Source organism: Helianthus annuus, chromosome 12 (assembly GCF_002127325.2).
Source record: "Helianthus annuus cultivar XRQ/B chromosome 12, HanXRQr2.0-SUNRISE, whole genome shotgun sequence".
Taxonomy (NCBI): Eukaryota; Viridiplantae; Streptophyta; class Magnoliopsida; order Asterales; family Asteraceae; genus Helianthus; species Helianthus annuus.
The window spans coordinates 26,240,740-26,263,711 of NC_035444.2; positions in this window are offsets into that span (position 1 = coordinate 26,240,740).

Sequence of the window (22,972 nt, forward strand, 5' to 3'; positions counted from 1 at the left end):
AAGCCACCGAGGATTTCTCAAGGGCTTGGCGAACCTACTAAAGGGCAAAAAGAAGAAACGTGACCACTAGCCCTTAATAGTAGTACGAATGTAATTTCTATTTTGAAATAAGCCCCTGTGTGGACAACTTATCGTATTTCAGTCCCTACGTGGACTTATACTTAGTCCTTGCATGGATACCTATCTTGTATTAGTCCCTGCGTGGACTTGTCACTTATTTTAAACCTCTCTGGAGGTATGTATTATTTGAAAGACCCGTTTAGGGCAATATGTAATTGTATTTGAAATTTCGGAATGTATGTTATGAGTTTTGTTTTAATATATATAAAAATAAATCAAAACCATTCCTTTTATATTGATCTGCCTAATAAAGAATCTTAAGGGGGTGAAACCTAGCTTGGGGTCTTTTAAGATCAGTCAAGATGGTACGACCTAGCTGAAAAGATTCTGATTCCCTGTTAACCTCTGTACGCATGTTAACATTCATGGCAGGTGTGATTCGTTATAATCACGCACGTCATTCTTATACAATAATCCTTTGAGGATTTCAAAACCCAACTAAATGATATATAGATCGTGGGTTAAATCACCAATGAAGGTGATCAATATTATAAAGACATCCATTTAGTGATGCAATGCCTACGGGCCAGTACTATAAAGACATCCATTTAGTGATGCAATGCCTACGGGCCAGTACTATAAAGACATCCATTTAGTGATGCAATGCCTACGGGCCAGTACTATAAAGACATCCATTTAGTGATGCAATGCCTACGGGCCAGTACTATAAAGACATCCATTTAGTGATGCAATGCCTACGGGCCAGTATTATTAAAACATCCATTAGTGATGCAGTGCCTACGGGCCAGAATTATTAAAACATCCATTAGTGATGTAGTGCCTACGGGCCAATATTATCAAAACATCCATTAGTGATGTAGTGCCTACGGGCCAACCATATTAAGACATCCATTAGAGGTGTAGTGCCTATGGGCCATAATAATTGTCTTATAAAGACAAAAGGCAGTGGTAGTCTATGACTCTCTGTCAGAAAGAGATAAAAAGAACTACGGTTCAGATCTCTATGCCTTTGATTCTATGAAATCTCGGCTAATATTATAAAACATCATCATGATTAGGCTTTATGCCGCCAATACTATTTATATAGTTGAAATAGGATATATTCAAATCCTAATATTTAATGAAATAATAAGTTAACCAAATATGGTCTTTGTACCATGGTTGACAAATTGTCATAAAAGACAATCACATAATAATCTCCTAAATTAAAATTTTTGTTATCTTCTGTAACAGATTCAAGTTACAATGGCGGATCCCAACGGAGAGAACAGCCACACGAATGAAGATGATTATGACAATGCGTCAGTACATTTGACAGGCGCACAGCTAAAGGCTCTGATCAACAATGCTGTCCAGGCAGCTATTGATCGTCAGAATACTGAGTCTCAAGGCAGATCTGTGTCAAAACCACCCTCTAAACCAAAGACACACTCCAAACCACCCTCTGAACCCAAGAAAGATGACGACAAGCATTCGTCTACTGAGCACAGCGTTCACCGCGATAGAGAATATACTGATGCGTCTAGTGCTAAGGGTTGCACCTACAAATACTTTGTATCATGCAAGCCCCGTGAATTTACAGGGGAGAAAGGTGCGGTTGACTGTATCACCTGGCTAGACGAGATGGACACGATAGTGGACATCAGCGGGTGCGCAGAGAGGGACGTGGTTAAGTTTGTGTCCCAGTCATTCAAGGGCGAGGCCCTGGCGTGGTGGAGAGCTCTGGTGCAGGCTTCAGGTAAGTCTGCCTTGTACAAAATGTCATGGGGGGAGTTTATTACCCTCATAAAAGAAAACTACTGCCCTCAGCACGAGGTTGAGAAGATTGAGGCTGATTTTGTTTCACTAGTGATGACAAACCTGGATTGTCAAGCTTATCTGACAAGCTTTAACACTATGTCACGCCTGGTGCCATATCTTGTGACACCAGAACCACGAAGAATTGCCCGATTCATTGGGGGCTTAGAACCGGCAATTAAGGCCAGTGTAAAGGCCTCTAGGCCAACGACCTTCAGGTCAGTTACTGACCTCTCCTTGTCTCTTACACTTGATGCTGTCCGTCTGAGGGCACAAAGGAGCAAGGAGGCTGAAAAGCGAAAGCGTGAGGATGATACCTCACGAAAGTCCGGTAAAAAGCACCGTGGAAACGGTGAGGGCAAGAAAGGGTCGGAGGCAAGGAAGGAGGGGCAATCTGATGGAAGACCCCACTGCAAGGTCTGCAAGAAACCTCACTCCGGGAAGTGTAGGTTTGCGTCTGGTTCACAGTCGCAACAAAAGACTCCATCCTGTGGACTATGCAAGTCCAAGGATCACAAGACAGTGGAGTGCAAAAAGATAAAGGATGCAACCTGCTTTAATTGTAACGAAAAGGGGCACATAAAGAGTAATTGCCCGAAGTATGCCAAGAAGGCGGAAGAAACAAAGAAATCAAATGCGAGAGTTTTTCGCCTGGATGCAAAGGAAGCGGTCAAGGACGACAATGTGCTTACAGGTACTTTTCTCGTAAATAATATATTTGCAAGAGTACTGTTCGATTCTGGCGCTGACAAGTCCTTTGTAGACCAGAAATTTTGCCAACTACTAAATATGCCAATCAAAACCCTTGACGTGAAATACGAAGTAGAGTTAGCAGACGGCACAATAGAAACCGTCTCTACCGTTCTAGAAGGATGTGAAATATCCATTAGGAACCATTCTTTTCCTTTATCTCTACTTCCTTTCAAACTTGCGGGTTTTGACATCGTGCTAGGCATGGACTGGTTATCCCATAACCAGGCCCAAATCATTTGCGGCAAGCGGCAAATAGTTTTAAAGACTCCGAGTGGTGAATCTCTTACCATTCGAGGGGATACGCACTACGGATTGCCAGAAGACGTATCTATGCTGAAAGCTTCAAGGTGTTTGAACAGAGGCTGTGTAATTTACATGGCTCAGATGATAATTGAAGAACCAAAGACAAAGATCGAGGATCTTCCAGTCATTTCTGAATACCCCGAGGTTTTTCCTGAAGAACTACCTGGTTTGCCACCAGATAGACAAGTGGAGTTCAGAATTGACATCATTCCTGGAGCGGCTCCGATAGCAAGAGCACCTTACAGATTAGCTCCGACGGAAATGAAAGAACTGAGAACCCAGTTGGATGAACTGCTGGCGAAAGGTTTTATCAGACCCAGTTCATCTCCCTGGGGAGCTCCTGTCCTATTTGTAAAGAAGAAGGACGGATCGATGCGGTTGTGCATCGACTACAGAGAACTGAATAAAGTTACCATAAAGAATAGATATCCTTTACCAAGGATCGATGATTTATTCGATCAGCTGCAAGGAGCAAGCTACTTCTCCAAGATCGACTTAAGGTCGGGTTATCATCAACTAAGGGTCAGAGATGAAGATATACACAAGACTGCATTTAGGACTCGCTATGGTCATTACGAGTTCCTAGTGATGCCTTTTGGGCTCACAAATGCACCGGCTGCGTTCATGGATCTCATGAATCGCGTTTGCAAGCCATACCTGGACAAATTCGTCATAGTCTTCATCGACGATATCCTTATCTATTCCAAGAATCAAGCTGACCACGAGAAGCACCTCCGTTGCATTCTCGAATTACTACAGCGTGAGAAACTCTACGCCAAATTCTCAAAATGTGAATTCTGGCTACGAGAAGTTCAGTTTTTAGGACACGTTGTGAGTGAGCGTGGTATCCAAGTAGATCCCGCTAAGGTGGAGGCAGTCATGAACTGGCAAGAGCCAAAGACGCCTACCGAAATCCGTAGTTTCCTGGGATTAGCAGGATATTACCGGAGATTTATTGAGAATTTTTCAAGGATTGCTGCGCCTTTGACTTCCTTGACCAAGAAGAAAGAAAAGTACATTTGGGGCCCGAAGCAGCAAGAGTCCTTCGAAATACTGAAGCAGAAACTAAGCAACGCACCTGTGTTGACCTTACCTGAGGGTACAGATGAATTCGTAGTTTACTGCGATGCATCACACACGGGCATGGGTTGTGTGCTTATGCAGAAGGGCAAGGTGATTGCCTATGCTTCAAGGCAATTAAAGGTGCATGAAAAGAATTACACCACCCATGATTTGGAGTTGGGTGCCGTTGTGTTTGCACTGAAGTTGTGGAGGCATTACCTTTATGGTATTAAATTTGTGATTTATTCTGATCACAAAAGCCTCCAGCACCTGTTCAACCAGAAGGAATTGAACATGAGACAGCGCCGTTGGATGGAAACCCTGAATGATTATGACTGCGAAATCAGGTACCATCCCGGCAAGGCGAATGTGGTCGCCGATGCATTGAGCAGGAAAGAAAGGGTAAAACCCATTCGAATCAATGCCAAGAGCATTGATGTTAAAAATAATTTGATTGAAAGGATTTTGGCTGCACAGCGAGAGGCTGTGTTGGAAGCTAATTATCCTAATGAAAAGCTGGGAGTAACTGAGGAGCAGTTGACTCTTAGCAAGGATGGAATCCTTAGGCTGAATGGACGTATATGGGTTCCGATTTATGGAGGACTACGAGATGTTGTTCTCCAGGAAGCCCATAGTTCCAAATACTCAGTCCATCCTGGTGCTGATAAAATGTACCAAGACTTAAAGGCAAATTATTGGTGGATAGGCTTGAAAAAGTCTGTAGCCGCCCATGTAGCAAAGTGCTTGACTTGTGCTCAAGTCAAAGCCGAGCACCAAAAGCCGTCTGGTTTGCTACAACAGCCTGAACTTCCCAAGTGGAAGTGGGAATGCGTAACTATGGACTTCATAACCAAGTTACCCAAGACCAGGAAAGGAAACGATACAATATGGGTCATAGTCGATAGGCTGACTAAATCAGCTCATTTTCTACCCATCAAGGAGACGTATAGCTCCGATATGTTAGCCCAACTTTATGTTGATAAGATTGTAGCCTTACACGGCATACCTGTGTCTATTATCTCCGACAGGGATACTAGATACACATCTCACTTCTGGAAGAGTTTCCAGCAATCTTTGGGCACGCGTTTAAATTTTAGTACGGCTTACCATCCACAGACGGACGGTCAAAGTGAGCGTACTATCCAAACGCTAGAAGACATGCTTCGTGCATGTGCGATCGATTTAGGTGGTAACTGGGATAAAAACCTACCCCTGATCGAATTCTCCTACAATAATAGCTACCACACCAGCATAAAGGCTGCGCCTTTTGAGGCATTATATGGTAGGAAATGCAGATCGCCTGTTTGTTGGGCGGAAGTAGGAGAGGTCCAATTATCGGGACCAGAGATTGTTTTCCAGACGACGGACAAGATTGTCCAGATCCGGGAACGTCTCAAGGCTGCCCGCGATAGGCAGAAGAGCTACGCTGATCCAAAGCGTAAGGATTTTCACTTCGAAGTAGGTGAAAAGGTATTACTTAAGGTGTCACCCTGGAAGGGGGTGATGCGTTTCGGCAAGAAGGGCAAGCTGAGTCCGAGATACATAGGGCCTTTTGAGGTCATTGAACGAGTCGGATCAGTTGCCTATAAACTAAACTTGCCTAAAGAGCTCAATGGAATTCACAATGTGTTCCACATCTGCAATCTCAAAAAGTGCTTCGCCGACGAATCGTTGGTGATTCCACACACAGATGTGCATATAGATGAGAGCTTAAAGTTCATAGAAAAACCTTTGTCGATTGAAGACCGACAGGTGAAGAAGCTTCGCAGAAAGCACGTACCGATTGTAAAAGTCAAATGGGACGCTCGTAGAGGTCCTGAATATACGTGGGAAGTCGAAGCTACAATGAAAGAAAAATACCCCTATTTATTTGAGTAAATCTCGGGTCGAGATTTATTTTAAGGGGGTGAGGATGTAACACCTCGAATTTTTGTGTCCAATGATGTGTTAACACGTGTCATTTGTTTACACGTGGCATCTATAATAAATAAAGGACTAATTTTGACAAACCTTGAAAGTATATAAATTCGAGGGTTATAAATGTCAACAAGGGTAAATATACTGTATAGTATCCCTAAATAATGCGTAAACCTTCAAACGAATAAATTATAGATCGTACAAAACTAAAACGCGGAAGAAAGTGAGAGATTACAAACTACAGGGGTTAACTGTGTCAACATGTTTAATAATACCTCTGAGTGACCCTTTAACGTTCCAAAGACTTTGTAACGGTATTATACCCTCACTAAAATAATATATATGAATTTCGCGAAGTTTCGATATGAAACAAGAAAGTTACGATCGAATTCGTAGAAGAAGGGTTAAAAGCGTCAACAATGAAAGTTAAAGCTTTCCAATATAATTAATAAATAAACCGGGGACTTAATAATGCGGGTAATTAACACGAGGCCCCTATCGGTAAATAACCGAGGGCCAAACCGCAAAGTTACCCCTTCAGAACCGAAAGGTCAGGTGAATCATTACGAAAGATTTCGTTATTAATGGCCCGATTCTGTAATCATTATAAAAGATTTGAAAAATTCAGAAAATATAACCTCACGCGACCCGCGTAAGGTTTAAACATAAGTTGAGGCGGGCCGCGAGCCTCCTCTATTTCGCGTCTGATATTTGATCTTTAGGCGACCCACATTAAAAAGCATGGGAACTCCCATGCGGGCCGCGTAAAGTGCCCAGATGCAGAATTGTAGTAACTACTTGGCTTTTGGACCATATGAACGATCAAACCTTAATCAAAGAGGCATGGGCACCCTACAATTGACCCATATCACTCAGGGGACATCTACCCATCATCATGATCAGTAGTAGCATGTTGTGTAATGATTTTAGGCCTTGTTCTTGGCTATAAATAGCACCATTGTGCTCATAACATTCACAACATCAAAACTCACTCATCTGATCATTCCAAGAGCTCTAAAGCTTTCCCCTGTGTTCTTAAGTCTTCTCTTAAGCTTCTGTAAGTCGTTCACAATCAATTTGGTCTTGCATTTCCATAGTTATAGCTCATAGACGCAACCGTCGTAACTAACGGTTGTCATTGCAATATCTTGCAAATGGTTCAGTCTTATGACGAATCAAAAATGGTTATGAGTTGGTATTTATGTGGGTATTAAACCTCTAAAATGGTTCCCCTGATCACCACTCTAACTATGTCAATTATCGAGTCAAACGTGCGGTTAAAAAGTCAACAGAAAGCTATTTTAGCAATTTAAGCATAATCTGTGATATATATGTTATGGAACCTGTTTTGACAATCATAAAACATGATAATAAGTATATAAACATGTTTGCGCTCGTTTGAATCGATCATTTACCATATAGAACCGGTTCGGAGCCGAATGTCGCAAAAGTTTGACTTTTGCTTTGACTTCAGTTCTGACCCGTTTTAGTGAGGTATAAATATACCTTAGGACTCTCTTAGGACCAGGTCACATGTTGGTATACGCCTCTGTGGTCGGTTCATGAGTTATCCGAGTCTTTTACGTATTTCCGTCATTCGCCTAAAAGTTGACCGTAACGGCCTTTTAAAATTAAAACGAGTATTTCGGACACGTGAACGGACCAAAACCTTGCTTGTTAAATTATAAGCATGTCCTTAAAGTTTCACGTCAATCCGAGGCCTAGAATGAGAGTTATGCTAAAAGGCGCACTTTTAAGAAAGTTTTATAATTAACGGCGCAATTAGCATAACGCCCATCTAACCCAAGTTTTCGTCACCAAAACTTTTACCCACTGTGGTAAAATAATATTTTGGGAATTTTAAAGATTTTTAATAAATTTTACCTTGCTCATAACCTGCGGTTATGGCTACGGTTCGGTAAATACCGAATATGCCCTTTTTGGCCAAAACGGGAGTTCTACAAGGTCTTTTGACCCGATTCCAGTTACTACTGGTTTTAAATAATAAATAAAGTATTTTAAGCTTTATAAGCTGTTCGGGAAACTCAGATTTCCTGTAGAACTCGAAAATCCCTTTTAAAGTCTTTAAAATGACCGAAAAGCCCCTACGGGGCATAATATAAACTTAAACTCGTTACGGGCATTACGGAAGGTATCCTACTGATACCAAAATACTTTTAAGGCATATTGACTTAGAAAATAAGCGTACGACTCTTATGATTAACCGTTTCGCCTATTTGCGCACACGGTACGGCTCATGGAACTAGTTTTCGTGCAATAGCCGATATGGGTCAAATTATATTATTTGAACCCCAAAATCCAGAGTATGAACTATAAACCCATATAAAACAAGTCACTGAACTTGTTGGGTCCAAATCATACTTCATTCTCGGTTTTCGCTTTTTCGTGCGAATTAACCATATCTATATATCGGAACCAACCGGTCTAGGCTACGGCCATTATAACGACCCGTTAGGATTCTAAGAGGTTAATTAAAACCTTCGTTCCAGATTAGGAGCCCCAGTAAAAGCTATCGGTGACTTGATCTAAATTAAGGATTAATACTTGCAAAGGTAAATACTTTTGACTTATTTCCCCTATATGGGCTTGGGTTACGGTATACTAATACCGCTTGATTGAGCATTATATACTTCCATCGCTTAGGTGGTTAATTGATTAAATATGATTGGCTCATTTAAACAGTTTTGTTGCTTATAAGCCTTTGGGGGGTTTAATGACCGTTGTCCCGGATATCCTTGGCATCATTTTACGAAATGGCCACGACCATCGACATCCCGGTGTAGGCGTACACCCGGTATAAAGTGTCGACATTAAAACTAAAAGACGTAGCCGTTGGTTTCTGTACTACGGTTTTACGCAAACGTGGTGTGTCTATAAATCTTTAACCCGGCACGACCCGGGCTACTGAACGCATAAAAGAACATGTAAAACGTTCACAAGATCATTATGAATTTTCCCAAGTTAATAAAAGAGTTTGTGCCTTGTGCATTCAAATCAATTTTAATAAACATTTTCAAATGTGTCAGTTGAATGTATTTACCAGTGTGAACTGACGTATTTTCCCCAAAAAGATTAAGTGCAGGTACCTAAACGTAATTGGCTGGTATTAGCTCCCTAGCGTCGGGATAAGCCTCGCAAGCTTGATTGCAGTATCTAATGGAACAATACTTTATCTGTATTTACGATCCACTGTGGATATTCAACTTCTGTAATACATTTTGATATTACAATCAGAGGTTGAAATTATATATTTAAATTATGCTTCCGCTGTGCATTATATAATTGTGTGGTTTGACTATATTGTTGCCAACATCGTCACGGTAATCCCCCACCGGGCCCACCGGTGAGACACGTGGAAATCGGGGTGTGACAAAAGAAGAACACTTGGGAGCTTTTGAAGTGACCAGAGAAGTGTTTTTGAGTTGTGATGAACTTATGCACACAATGTGCTTATTTATAGTGCAAGAAGGGCTTTAAGATCATCACAACACACTCTACAAGTGACCATGGATGAATGGCAGGTGGCCTAGAGAGTTATGGGTCGAGTAGGGGGCACCCATGACCCTGAGAAACCCATTACTTCATGTTTTACCGCTTTGGACAGCCAACAGCCAACTTTCTGTCGCTGGGCATCGCTTACGGACCGTATGGCTTCGGCCTTGCGGTCCGTAAGCCAGAGGCGGATCAAAATCAATCATTCCCCTCCTTACGGTCCGTAAGGCATAACCTTTACGGTCTGTAAGGGGTTAAAATGAATATCTTTTTAAATCTTTTGTAATGATTATAAAATCTTGGTAATTAATTACCTGACCTTTCGGGTTTGAAGGGGTAACTTTGCGATTTTGCCCTCGGTTAATTATAATTAAGGACCTCGCGTTATTTACCCGTATTGTTAAGCCCCCGGATATATTACTTATTATCCGAAAAGCCTTAAATTATATTATTGGCGCTTTTAACCCTTCTCATACGAATTTGATCATAACTTTCCCATTTTAAAACGGAACTTCGCGGACTTTTGTATAGTATATTCTGGTGAGCGTATAATACCGTTACAAAGCCTCGGGAACGTTAAAGGGTCACTCAGAGGTATTATTTAAACATGTTGACACGGTTAACCCCTGTAGCTCGTAATCTCTCACTTTCTTCCGCGTTTCGCTTCCGTATGATCCATGATTTATTCGTTTGAAGGTACGAGCATCATTTAGGGTTACTATACAGTATATTTACCCTTTGTTGACATTTATAACCCTCGAATTTACATACTTTCAAGGTTTGTCAAAATTAGTCCTTTATTTAATATCAATGCCACGTGTAATCAAAATGACACGTGTTAACACATCATTGGACACAAAAATTCGAGGTGTTACATCCTCACCCCCTTAAAATAAATCTCGACCCGAGATTTACTCAAATAAATAGGGGTACTTTTCTTTCATCGTGGCTTCGACTTCCCACGTGTATTCGGGACCTCTACGAGCATCCCATTTGACCTTTACAATTGGTACGTGCTTTCTTCGAAGCTTTTTCACCTGTCGATCTTCAATCGACAAAGGCTTCTCTACAAACTTTAAGCTCTCATCTATATGCACATCTGTGTGTGGGATCACCTATGATTCATCGGCGAAGCACTTCTTGAGATTGCAGATGTGGAACACATTGTGAATTCCATTGAGCTCTTCAGGCAAGTTCAACTTATAGGCAACTGACCCGACACGTTCTGTGACCTCAAAAGGTCCTATGTATCTCGGACTCAGCTTGCCCTTCTTGCCGAAACGCATCACCCCCTTCCAGGGTGACACTTTAAGCAACACCTTTTCACCTACTTCGAAGTGAAAGTCCTTACGCTTCGGATCAGCGTAGCTCTTCTGCCTATCGCGGGCAGCCTTGAGACGTTCCCGAATCTGGACAATCTTGTCCGTTGTCTGGAAAACTATCTCTGGTCCTGATAATTGGACCTCTCCTACTTCCGCCCAACAAACAGGCGATCTACATTTCCTACCGTATAATGCCTCGAAAGGCGCAGCCTTTATGCTGGTATGGTAGCTATTATTGTAGGAGAATTCGATTAGGGGTAGGTTCTTATCCCAGTTACCACCTAAATCGATCGCACATGCACGAAGCATGTCTTCTAACGTTTGGATAGTACGCTCACTCTGACCGTCCGTCTGTGGATGGTAAGCCGTAATGAAGTTCAAACGCGTGCCCAAAGATTGTTGGAAACTCTTCCAGAAATGAGACGTGTATCTAGTATCCCTGTCGGAAATAATAGACACAGGTATGCCGTGTAAGGCTACAATCTTATGAACATAAAGTTGGGCTAACATATCGGAGCTATACGTCTCCTTGATGGGTAGGAAATGAGCTGATTTAGTCAGCCTATCAACTATGACCCATATTGTGTCGTTTCCTTTCCTAGTTTTGGGTAACTTGGTAATGAAATCCATAGTTACACACTCCCACTTCCATTCGGGAAGTTCAGGCTGTTGTAGCAAGCCAGACGGCTTTTGGTGCTCGGTCTTGACTTGAGCACAAGTCAAGCACTTTGCTACATGGGCGGCTACATACTTTTTCAAGCCTATCCACCAATAGTTTGCCTTTAAGTCTTGATACATTTTATCTGCTCCAGGATGGACAGAGTATTTGGAACTATGGGCTTCCTGGAGGATAACATCTCGTAGCCCTCCATAAATCGGAACCCATATTCGTCCGTTCAGTCTAAGGATTCCATCCTTGCTAAGAGTCAACTGCTCCTCAGTTACTCCTAACTTTTCCTTAGGATAATTAGCTTCCAACACAGCCTCTCGCTGTGCAGCTAATATCCTTTTAATCAAGTCATTCCTGACTTCAATGCTCTTGGCATTGATTCGAATAGGTTTCACCCTTTCTTTTCTGCTCAGGGCATCAGCGACTACATTCGCTTTGCCGGGATGGTACCTGATCTCACAATCATAGTCATTCAAGGTCTCCATCCAACGGCGTTGCCTCATGTTTAGCTCCTTCTGGTTGAACAGATGTTGAAGGCTTTTGTGATCAGAATAAATCACAAATTTAATACCACAGAGGTAACGCCTCCACAATTTTAGTGCAAATACAACGGCACCCAACTCCAAGTCATGGGTGGTGTAATTCTTTTCGTGCACCTTTAATTGTCGTGAAGCGTAGGCAATAACCTTGCCCTTCTGCATAAGCACACACCCCATGCCTGTGTGTGATGCATCGCAGTAAACTACGAATTCTTCTGTACCCTCAGGTAAAGTCAACACAGGTGCGTTGCTCAGCTTTTGCTTCAGGATTTCGAAGGATTCTTGCTGCTTTGGGCCCCAAATGAACTTTTCTTTCTTCTTGGTTAGGGAAGTCAAGGGCGCAGCAATCCTCGAAAAATTCTCAATAAATCTCCTGTAGTATCCTGCTAACCCCAGGAAACTACGAATTTCGGTAGGCGTCTTTGGCTCTTGCCAGTTCATGACTGCCTCTACCTTAGCGGGATCCACCTGGATACCACGCTCACTCATGACGTGACCCAAAAATTGAACCTCTCGTAGCCAGAATTCGCATTTAGAGAATTTGGCGTAGAGTTTCTCACGCTGTAACAATTCGAGAATACAACGGAGGTGTTTCTCGTGGTCAGCTTGGTTCTTGAATATATAAGGATATCGTCGATGAAGACTATGACAAATTTGTCCAAGTACGGCTTGCAGACGCGATTCATGAGATCCATGAACACAGCCGGTGCATTTGTGAGCCCAAAAGGCATCACTAGGAACTCATAGTGACCGTAGCGAGTCCTAAATGTTGTCTTATGCACGTCTTCATCTCTGACCTTTAGCTGATGATAGCCCGACCTCAAGTCGATCTTTGAGAAGTAGCTCGCTCCTTGCAGCTGATCGAACAGATCGTCGATCCTTGGTAAAGGATATCTATTCTTTATGGTAACATTCTTCAGCTCACGATAATCAATGCACAAACGCATCGATCCGTCCTTCTTCTTCACAAATAGGACAGGTGCTCCCCAGGGAGACGAACTAGGCCTGATAAAACCTTTTGCCAATAGTTCATCCAACTGGGTCCTTAGTTCCTTCATTTCTGTTGGAGCAAGCCTGTAGGGTGCTCTAGCAATGGGAGCTGCTCCAGGAATGATATCTATTCTGAATTCTACTTGTCTATCTGGGGGTAACCCAGGTAGTTCTTCGGGGAAAACCTCGGGATATTCAGAAATAACAGGAAGTTCCTCTATCTTTGGCTTGGGCTCTTCAATTATCACCTGAGCCATGTAAATGACACAGCCTCTTTTTAAACATCTAGAAGCCTTGAGCATAGATACGTCCTCGGGTAATCCATACTGTGTATCTCCTCGAATGGTAAGCGATTCACCACTCGGAGTCTTTAGTACTATATGCCTTTTGTTGCAAAAGATTTGGGCCTGATTGCGGGACAACCAGTCCATGCCCAGAACAACGTCAAAACCTGCTAATTTGAAGGAAAGTAGAGATAGAGGAAAAGAGTGGTTCTTAATGGACATTGCACATCCCTCTAGAACAGTGGAGACGGTTTCTATCGTGTCGTCTGCTAACTCTACCTCGTATTTTACGTCTAGGGTTTTGATAGGCATATTCAATAGTTCGCAAAATTTTTGGTCTACAAAGGACTTATCAGCGCCAGAATCGAAAAGTACTCTTGCAAATATATTATTTACGAGAAAAGTACCTGTAAGTACATTGCCGTTCAGCACAGCCTCCTTTGCATCCATACGGAAGACTCTCGCATTCGTCTTCTTGTTCTCTTCTGGTTTCCTGACATTCTTGGGACAGTTACTCTTGATATGCCCCTTTTCATTGCAACCATAGCATGTTGCATCCTTGATTTTCTTGCAGTCCACCGTCTTATGGTCCTTGGACTTGCATAGTCCACAGGCAAAAGACTTTGGCTGGGACTGTGAATTCGACCCAAACCTACATTTCCCGGAGTGGGGTTTCTGGCAGATCTTGCATTTGGGTCTTTCTCCTGACTGTTGCCCGTCTTTCTTTGCTTCAGCCCCTCTCTTGCCATCACCGTTTCCACGGTGTTTCTTTCCTGACCTTCGTGAGGTGTCGTCCTCACGTTTCCTCTTTTCCGCCTCCTTGCTCCTTAGCGTCCTCAGACGGACAGCATCTAAAGTGAGAGACAAGGAGAGGTCAGTTACTGACCTGAAGGTCGTCGGCCGAGAGGCCTTCACGCTAGCTTTTATCGCGGGTTCTAATCCCCCAATGAAACGAGCGATTCTTCTGGACTCTGGTGTCACAAGGTACGGGACCAGGCGAGACATCGTATTGAAGCTCGTCAAATAGGCCTGGCAGTCCAGGTTTGTCATCACCAATGACACAAAATCAGACTCGATATTCTCCACCTCATGCTGAGGGCAGTAGTTTTCTTTAATGAGAGCAATAAATTCCTCCCATGTCACCCGATGCTTGTACCAACGCTCTCCACCATGCCAGGGCCTCGCCCTTAAACGACTGCGACACAAACTTCACCACATCCTTCTCCGCACACCCACTGATGTCCACAATAGTGTCCATCTCATCCAGCCAGATGATACAATCAACAGCACCCTTTTCCCCTGTGAATTCCCGGGGTTTACAAGACACGAAGTACTTGTAGGTGCAACCCTTGGCACATGATGCATCAGTATATTCCCTATCACGACGAACACTGTTCTCAGCGGACGAGTGATTGTCGTCATCTTTCTTGGGTTTGGAGAGTGGTTTGGATTGTGACTTTGGTTTGGAGGGTGGTTTTGATACGGTTCTGCTATGAGACTCGGTGTATTGACGATCAAGAGCTGCCTGAACAGCGTTGTCAATCAGAGCCTTTAGCTGTGCGCCTGTCAGATGCACTTGCGCATTATCGTAGTCATCTTCGTTTGTATGGTTGTTTTCTCCGTTGGGATCCGCCATTGTAACTTGTATCTGTTACAGAAGATAACAAAATTTTATTTAGGAGTTTATTATAGGATTGTCTTTTATGACAATTTGTTAATCATGGTAACAGAGACCATATCTGATTAACTTATTACTCACTTAGTTTTAGGATCTGAATATATCTTATTTTAGCTATAACAATAATATCGGCGGCGTAAAGCCTAATCACGAGGATGTTTTATAATGTTAGCCGAGATTTCAGAGAATCAAAGGCATAGAGGTTCAAACCGTAGTTATTTTACCCCTTTCTGACAGGGAGTCATAAACCACCACTGTCTTTGTCCTTTATAAGACAATTATTACGGCCCATAGGCATTACATCACTAATGGATGTTTTAATAAGATTGGCCCGTAGGCACTACATCACAAATGGATGTTTTAATAAGGTTGGCCCGTAGGCACTACATCACTAATGGATGTTTTAATAAGGTCGGCCCGTAGGCACTACATCACTAATGGATGTTTTAATACGGTCGGCCCGTAGGAACTACATCACTAATGGATGTTTTAATACGGTCGGCCCGTAGGCACTACATCACTAATGGATGTTTTAATACGGTCGGCTCGTAGGCACTACATCACTAATGGATGTTTTAATAATGATCATCTCTATTGATGATTTGACCCATGATCCATAAATCATTTAGTTGGGTTTTTGAAATCCCTTAAAGGATTATTGTATAAGAATGACGTGCGTGATTTTAACGAATCACATCTGCCATGATTGTTAACATGCTTACAGAGGTTAACAGGGAATCAGAATCTTTTAATTAGGTCTTACCATCTTGGCCGGATCTTAAAAGACACCTGGCTAGGTTTCACTCTAAGATTCTTTATTTTGGCAGATCAATTAAAAGGAATGGTTTTGATTTGTTTCATATATAGTAATAACAAAATAAAATTCATAATATAACATTCCATAATTTTAGTACGATTACATACCGCCCTAAACGGGACTTTTAAATAGTACTTACCTACATAGAGGTTTAAAATAAGTGACAAGTCCACGTAGGGACTAATATAAGATAAGTGTCCATGCAAGGACTAAAAGATAAGTCCACGTAGGGACTGAAATACGATAAATGTCCACGCAGGGACTTCTTTAAAAATAAACATTACATTAGAACATACACAAGGACTAATGATCACGTTTGTTCTTCTTGCCCTTCAGTAAGTTTGCTAAGCCCTTGAGGAATCCTCGGTGGCTCTTTTTCTCTTCCTCGAACTCTCTCTCCACACGATCCAGTCGGTGGAGTATCTCTTCATGCTCAGGAGGAGAGAAACGTGGTTGTGGCGCTTGTTGCGGAACTGGAGGTCTGGGAGGTGCTGGATACCCATGTGCTGAGTAGTCCGGTGCTCCCATGTTCCCATGAGCTCCGTCGGGATATTGTGCATTATACCTAGCTGACACCACATATGGGTCGCGCTCATAATTGTAGTTGTAATGTGCTTGTGACGACGGTTCGAACGGGTTGTAAGCCGTTGGACCCGTGTAAGCAGGTATGGGTTGGTCGTACCCAAATGGTGGCGAATTTGGTGCAGCTGGTGTGGAGTTCGCCTCCTGTTCAGGACTTGAAGGTCCTTCTTCTTGTAGTGGCGGATAGTGGCTACTACTAGAGTGTCGAGGGGTGCTGAAGTGGAAATCCCCTCCTCCTCGTGTGGACATACGAGCATTTGTCCTCCTACGCCTTGGCTGATCAGGCATTACTGGTTGTGCCGGTGGCGGAGGTGGTGGCGTAACTGCCACGAAGCGTGAATCCTCGGAAGGATCTTGCGGATGTCGCGGTTGTTGTGATGACTGCTGAGGTGGTGTGTAGTACCACTCATGTCGGTCGAACAACGCTTGGAAACTATCTGGTCCCTGATAGGGTGTGCCATGGAAGGATGACCCATCAGAGACTTCTATTGGATGCGTGGGCGTACCACGAGCAGGTTCTGTCGGATCAGTATCTTCGTCCATATGATCTTCGGAGAAGTGATCTTGTGGCCCTAGTGGAACAAAGCCTGAAGGTTCCTGGATGTAGTCAGCCGGATTAAACTGACCTCTGAAGTATGGAGTAGGGTCGTCAAAATTTCGGTGTGATACCGAACGCTGTAGAGGTATGAAGGAGGGTTGCGGGTTGTTGGGGTCATTCTCGGAATTTGGCCCGAATGAGTGCCGGTATGATGGCGTCGAGCTGTGCGAGGTGGAATGCCTCGCAGGTTCATAAAGGTCTCTTCGCCTCTGTGGTTCTTCACTCCTTGTAGTCGAAGGAGCTCGCGTACCTGAGGGCCCGGCTTCGTGATCGTGATGAGTAACGATCTCTCCTCTGCCTCTTCTTCCCCTTCCTTTTCCTCGGAAAATCACTGGCGGCATATTTCCTGCTTTATAAAACTTTAAATACCAATAGTAAAAGAAAAGACAAAATTGGAATAAAAATTCGAATTTGTCCTATGTTCTTGTCTAGACTCAAGTATGTGCAATTGTGTCACTGAGATTAAACACATTAGGATAGTGTTTAATTCACTCAATGTTGGCTCTGATACCAACCTGTCACACCCCGATTACCACGTGTATCACCGGTGGGCCCGGTGGGGGATTACCGTGACGTAGTTGGCAACAATATAGTCAAACCACACAATTATATGAATGCACAGCGGAAGCATAAAGATAAATATAATTCAACCTTTTGAATGTAATATCAAATGTATTACAGAAGTCGAATTGTATCCACAGGGGATCATAAATAAAATAAAATATTGTTCAGTCAGATACAGCATCAAGTTTGCGAGACTATTCGTGATGCTAGGAAGCTATTACCAGCCAAATTTCGTGTAGTACCTGCACTTAATCTTTTGGGGAAAATACGTCAGTTTACACTGGTAAATACGTTCAACTGACACATTTGAAAATGTTTATTAAAATTGATTTGAATGCACGAGGCACAAACTCTTTTATAACTTGGGAAAATTATTAAAATCTTGTGAACGAATTACATGTCCTTTTATGCGTTCAGTAGCCCGGATCCTGTCCGGGTTAAAGATTAATAGACACACCACATTGCGTAAAACCGTAGTGTAAAAACCAACGGCTACGTCTTTTAATAATAATAATGTCGACATAATATACCGGGTGTACGCCTACACCGGGATGTCGAGGTCGTGGCCATTTCGTAAAATGATGCCAAGGATATCCGGGACAACGGTCATTAACCCCCCAAAGGCTTTTAAGTAACAAGACTGTTTAAATGAGCCGATCACATTATTCAATTAACCACCTAACCGATGAAAGATATGATGCTCAATCAAGCGGTATTAATATACCGTATCCCAAGCCCGTATAAGGGAAAATAAGTTAAAAGTATTTACCTTTGCAAGTATATTCCTTAATGGATTACATCACATATAGCTTTTACTGGGGCTCCTATTCTGGAACGAAGGTTTTAATTAACCTATTAGAATCCTAACGGGTCTTTATATTAGCCGTAGCCTAGACCGGTCGGTTTCAAAAGATAGATATGGTTTAATCGCGCGAAGAGGCGAAAACCGAGAATGGAGTGTGATTCTGACCCAACAAGTTCAGAGACTTGTTTTATATGGGTTTAAAGTTCACACTCTGGATTTTAGGGTCAAAATAATATGGTTTGACCCATATCGGCTAATTTATGAAAACTAGTTCCATAAGCCGAACCGTGCGCGCAATAGGCGAAACGGTTAACCATGAGAGTCCTACGCTTGTTTCCTAAATCAATATGCCTTAAAGAGGTTGTGGTATCAGTAGGATACCTTCCGCGATGCCCGTAACGAGTTTTAGTTAATATATCGCCCCGTAGGGGTTTTTCGGTCATTTTAAAGACTTTTAAAGAGCTTTTCGAGTTCTACAGGAAATCTGAGTTTCCCGAACAGTATATAAAGTCTAAAATACTTTATTTATTATTTAAAATCAGTAGCAACTGGAATCGGGTCAAAAGACCTTGTAGAACTCAAGTTTTGGCCGAAAAGGGCATATTCGGTATTTACCGAACCGTAGCCATAACCGCAGGTTATGAGCAAGGTAAAAATTATTAAAAATCTTTAAAATTCCAAAAATATTATTTTATAACAGTGGGTAAAAGTTTTGGTGACGAAATCTTGGTTTAGATAGGCGTTATGCTAATTGCGCCGTTTATTACAAAAGTTTACTTTAATTGCGCTATTTAGCATAACTCCCATTCTAGACCTCGGATTGACGTGAAACTTTAAGGACATGCTTATAATTTAGTAAGCAAGGTTATGGTCCATTCACGTGTCTGAAATACTCGTTTTATTTTAAAAAGGGCGTTACGGTCAACTTTTAGGCGATTAACGGAAATGCGTAAAAGACTCGGACAAACAATGAACCGGTCACAGAGGGTTATACCATCATGTAACCTGGTCCTAAGAGAGTCCTAAGGCATATCTATACCTCACTAAAACGGGTCAGAACTGAAGTCAAAGTAAAAGTCAAACTTTTGCGACATTCGGCTCCGAACCGGTTCAATATAGCAAATGGTCGATTCAAACGAGCGTAAACAAGTTTATATACTTAATATCATGTTTTATGAGTGTCTAAACAGGTTGCATATCATTTATATCATAGATTATGCAAGAATCGCAAAAATAGCTTTCTGTTGACTTTTTAAGCATTCGTTTGACTCGACATTTGAGCTAGTTAGAGTGGTGATCAGAGGGAACCCTTTTAGAGGTTTATTACCCACATAAATACCAACTCATAACTACTTTTGATCCGTCATAAGACTGAGCCATTACGGATTTATTTTGAAGTCAAACCGTAGTTACGACGGTTTGGTTTTTAGCTACATTACTAAGTAAAATTGAACCACAAAGGATCTAAACGACTTACAGAAGCTTAGGCTTGCTTAGAGAACAAAGAAGAACACTTGGGAGCTTTTGAAGTGACCAGAGAAGTGTTTTTGAGTTGTGATGAACTTATGCACACAATGTGCTTATTTATAGTGCAAGAAGGGCTTTAAGATCATCACAACACACTCTACAAGTGACCATGGATGAATGGCAGGTGGCCTAGAGAGTTATGGGTCGAGTAGGGGGCACCCATGACCCTGAGAAACCCATTACTTCATGTTTTACCGCTTTGGACAGCCAACAACCAACTTTCTGTCGCTGGGCATCGCTTACGGACCGTATGGCTTCGGCCTTGCGGTCCGTAAGCCAGAGGCGGATCAAAATCAATCATTCCCCTCCTTACGGTCCGTAAGGCATAACCTTTACGGTCCGTAAGGGGTTAAAATGAATATCTTTTTAAATCTTTTGTAATGATTATAAAATATTGGTAATTAATTACCTGACCTTTCGGGTTTGAAGGGGTAACTTTGCGATTTGGCCCTCGGTTAATTATAATTAAGGACCTCGCGTTATTTACCCGTATTGTTAAGCCCCCGGATATATTACTTATTATCCGAAAAGCCTTAAATTATATTATTGGCGCTTTTAACCCTTCTCATACGAATTTGATCATAACTTTCCCGTTTTAAAACGGAACTTCGCGGAATTTATATAGTATATTCTGGTGAGCGTATAATACCGTTACAAAGCCTCGGGAACGTTAAAGGGTCACTCAGAGGTATAATTTAAACATGTTGACACGGTTAACCCCTGTAGCTCGTAATCTCTCACTTTCTTCCGCGTTTCGCTTCCGTATGATCCATGATTTATTCGTTTGAAGGTACGAGCATCATTTAGGGTTACTATACAGTATATTTACCCTTTGTTGACATTTATAACCCTCGAATTTACATACTTTCAAGGTTTGTCAAAATTAGTCCTTTATTTAATATCAATGCCACGTGTAATCAAATGACACGTGTTAACACATCATTGGACACAAAAATTCGAGGTATTACAAACATAGACCCACACGTTTAATCAACTAAAACCCTAGCTTTGTTTAAGCACTTTCTCCTGTCAAAATGTAATGGAACATTAGCAATAGGAAGAATATATAACACAACAATTCTCGTGTCAAATTGTGATGGAAAATTAGCAATAGGAAGAAAATTCAATTAACACAACAAGAATGAGCTGTAAACTAAAACACGTTCATGAAGATGAACGAATTAGATCAATTTTTGTATATCTATTATTGGTCAGTTCTGTTTTAGGCATAATGGAAAACATGAAAACATACCTGATTGCAGTAGTACAGCCAGCAGAGAATCCAGATGTGAAACGCAGCAATAAGGTTTGACATGATTGTCGTCTTGATCTGGTTCCTCCTTAGGGTTCAATCTAATGATGGTGGTGTGAGAAACCGATAAAGGGTAATCGGCTGTAGAGAGGAGGTCGATTGATGTTATGTGAATTAGTTAGGTTATAAGTCTAACCCTAGAACCTCAACATAAGTCTCCTTATATATGCACCCAGGAGGAAACCCTAATTAGTTAATAATGGTAATAAGGCCCATCAACAATTACCAACTAATTATTTAATGGATTGTTATATATTTTGATCCATATAATGTAAATGATTATAATGGCCATATATAAATAAATATATTATTTATTTATTCTTACATTCTCCCACTTGGCTGAGTAATCATTTACTATGAGTATTAGATAAGCCTGATCAGGAGTTAACACTCATTTTAGCCTTAAACAAGTACTATAGCAGAGAAATACAGCCGTAGAATCATTATGCGACTCAGGACCCCCATTAATCATACTATAGCCTTAATTTAAAACCTAATCGTCATGATCAAAATACACATAAGCCCTTTGTTTGATTTGTATCTTTATTTATCTATATGCCATTATGTCAACTTGACATATTCTTAGAGACATACAAAATCAAACTGGTGAGGAAAATTAACTAATACTTAGTCATTCATAGTACGATATGCAATTACGCACGGCCATTAATTAATACCCGTCTATGAGCTCTCTTAATAAGACTTATGGGTAATAGCCCTTCAGTTATAGGATCCTTAAGCATATCATGAATGTATTCGATACAAAACTTAGTTTCCTCAATTCGTTCATAAACGAATAATTAATTGCGTATCGAAATTTAATGCAGCACCTCTTGAACTGTTACTGTTCAAGGAGTTATGGTAGCTGACTTTATCACACTAAGTCTTCAAAACATTATATGGAGTTAATAAACTTATGAGTCCACTGATAAATTTCTAACAACATTTAGTGATCATATTATGTCGTTATAACTTAGGTTGTTGATATCAGTGTATTATGACTCCTCCATGAGATAGATTTTGTCTGCTGACATAAAGATATACCCAAAATTACATTTTGTAATCTTTGAATATCACAAAGTTAGAGTAATAAACCGGTTTTTAGTTCTCACTTCTTCTTTAAAGTATAGTCTCTCATTTCTTTTAAAGATATTGTAATACTCCATAGATGCTTCACATTAATCTAGACATATCTAGTGTGTTGCAATGTGAGTAATATCTAAACGAGTATAGACTTAAACTTACATAAGGCTTCTAATTAATGAAGCATAGATAAATAATCTCATTTATCCTATTATCCTCTTAAGGAGAGCAATATTGTTTGTTACATATGTAAGGACCCATTTAAGGTTAAACTCATGGAACAGAACTAAAGTCCCATTGGGTCTATCTCAGCTTGTCATGATATCAATCACGTAAGAGATATCTCTGAGATCTATTATATCAAAGTTTGTGTTAACAATGCTTTGACTTATGAAACATATACTTGTCAAAAGAATATCATATATATTGGCAAGTTTATCTTAGTTGCTCCCACTCATTTTGAGGTAGGTTCATTAATCCACTTGATTCTTGATGAAAATAATTACGTTAGCTTTTCATCACATTATGATGTTTGCATTAACCCATACATGGATATTATTGGCTTACAAATAAAGTGTTCTTTATCCTTCAGTTTGAAACTTTAGGTTGTTATCTAATGAACATGTAAATGTGTCAGCCATTTGTTAGGGAAAATTGTTTTTAATGTTCATCTAATGTAGCTTTAAACTATTATAAGCTACTAGAACAGTGATGATCCTCAAAGAAATCTTTGATAATTTATCTCTTCCTAAGTATAACCTTTGACAATCAATCA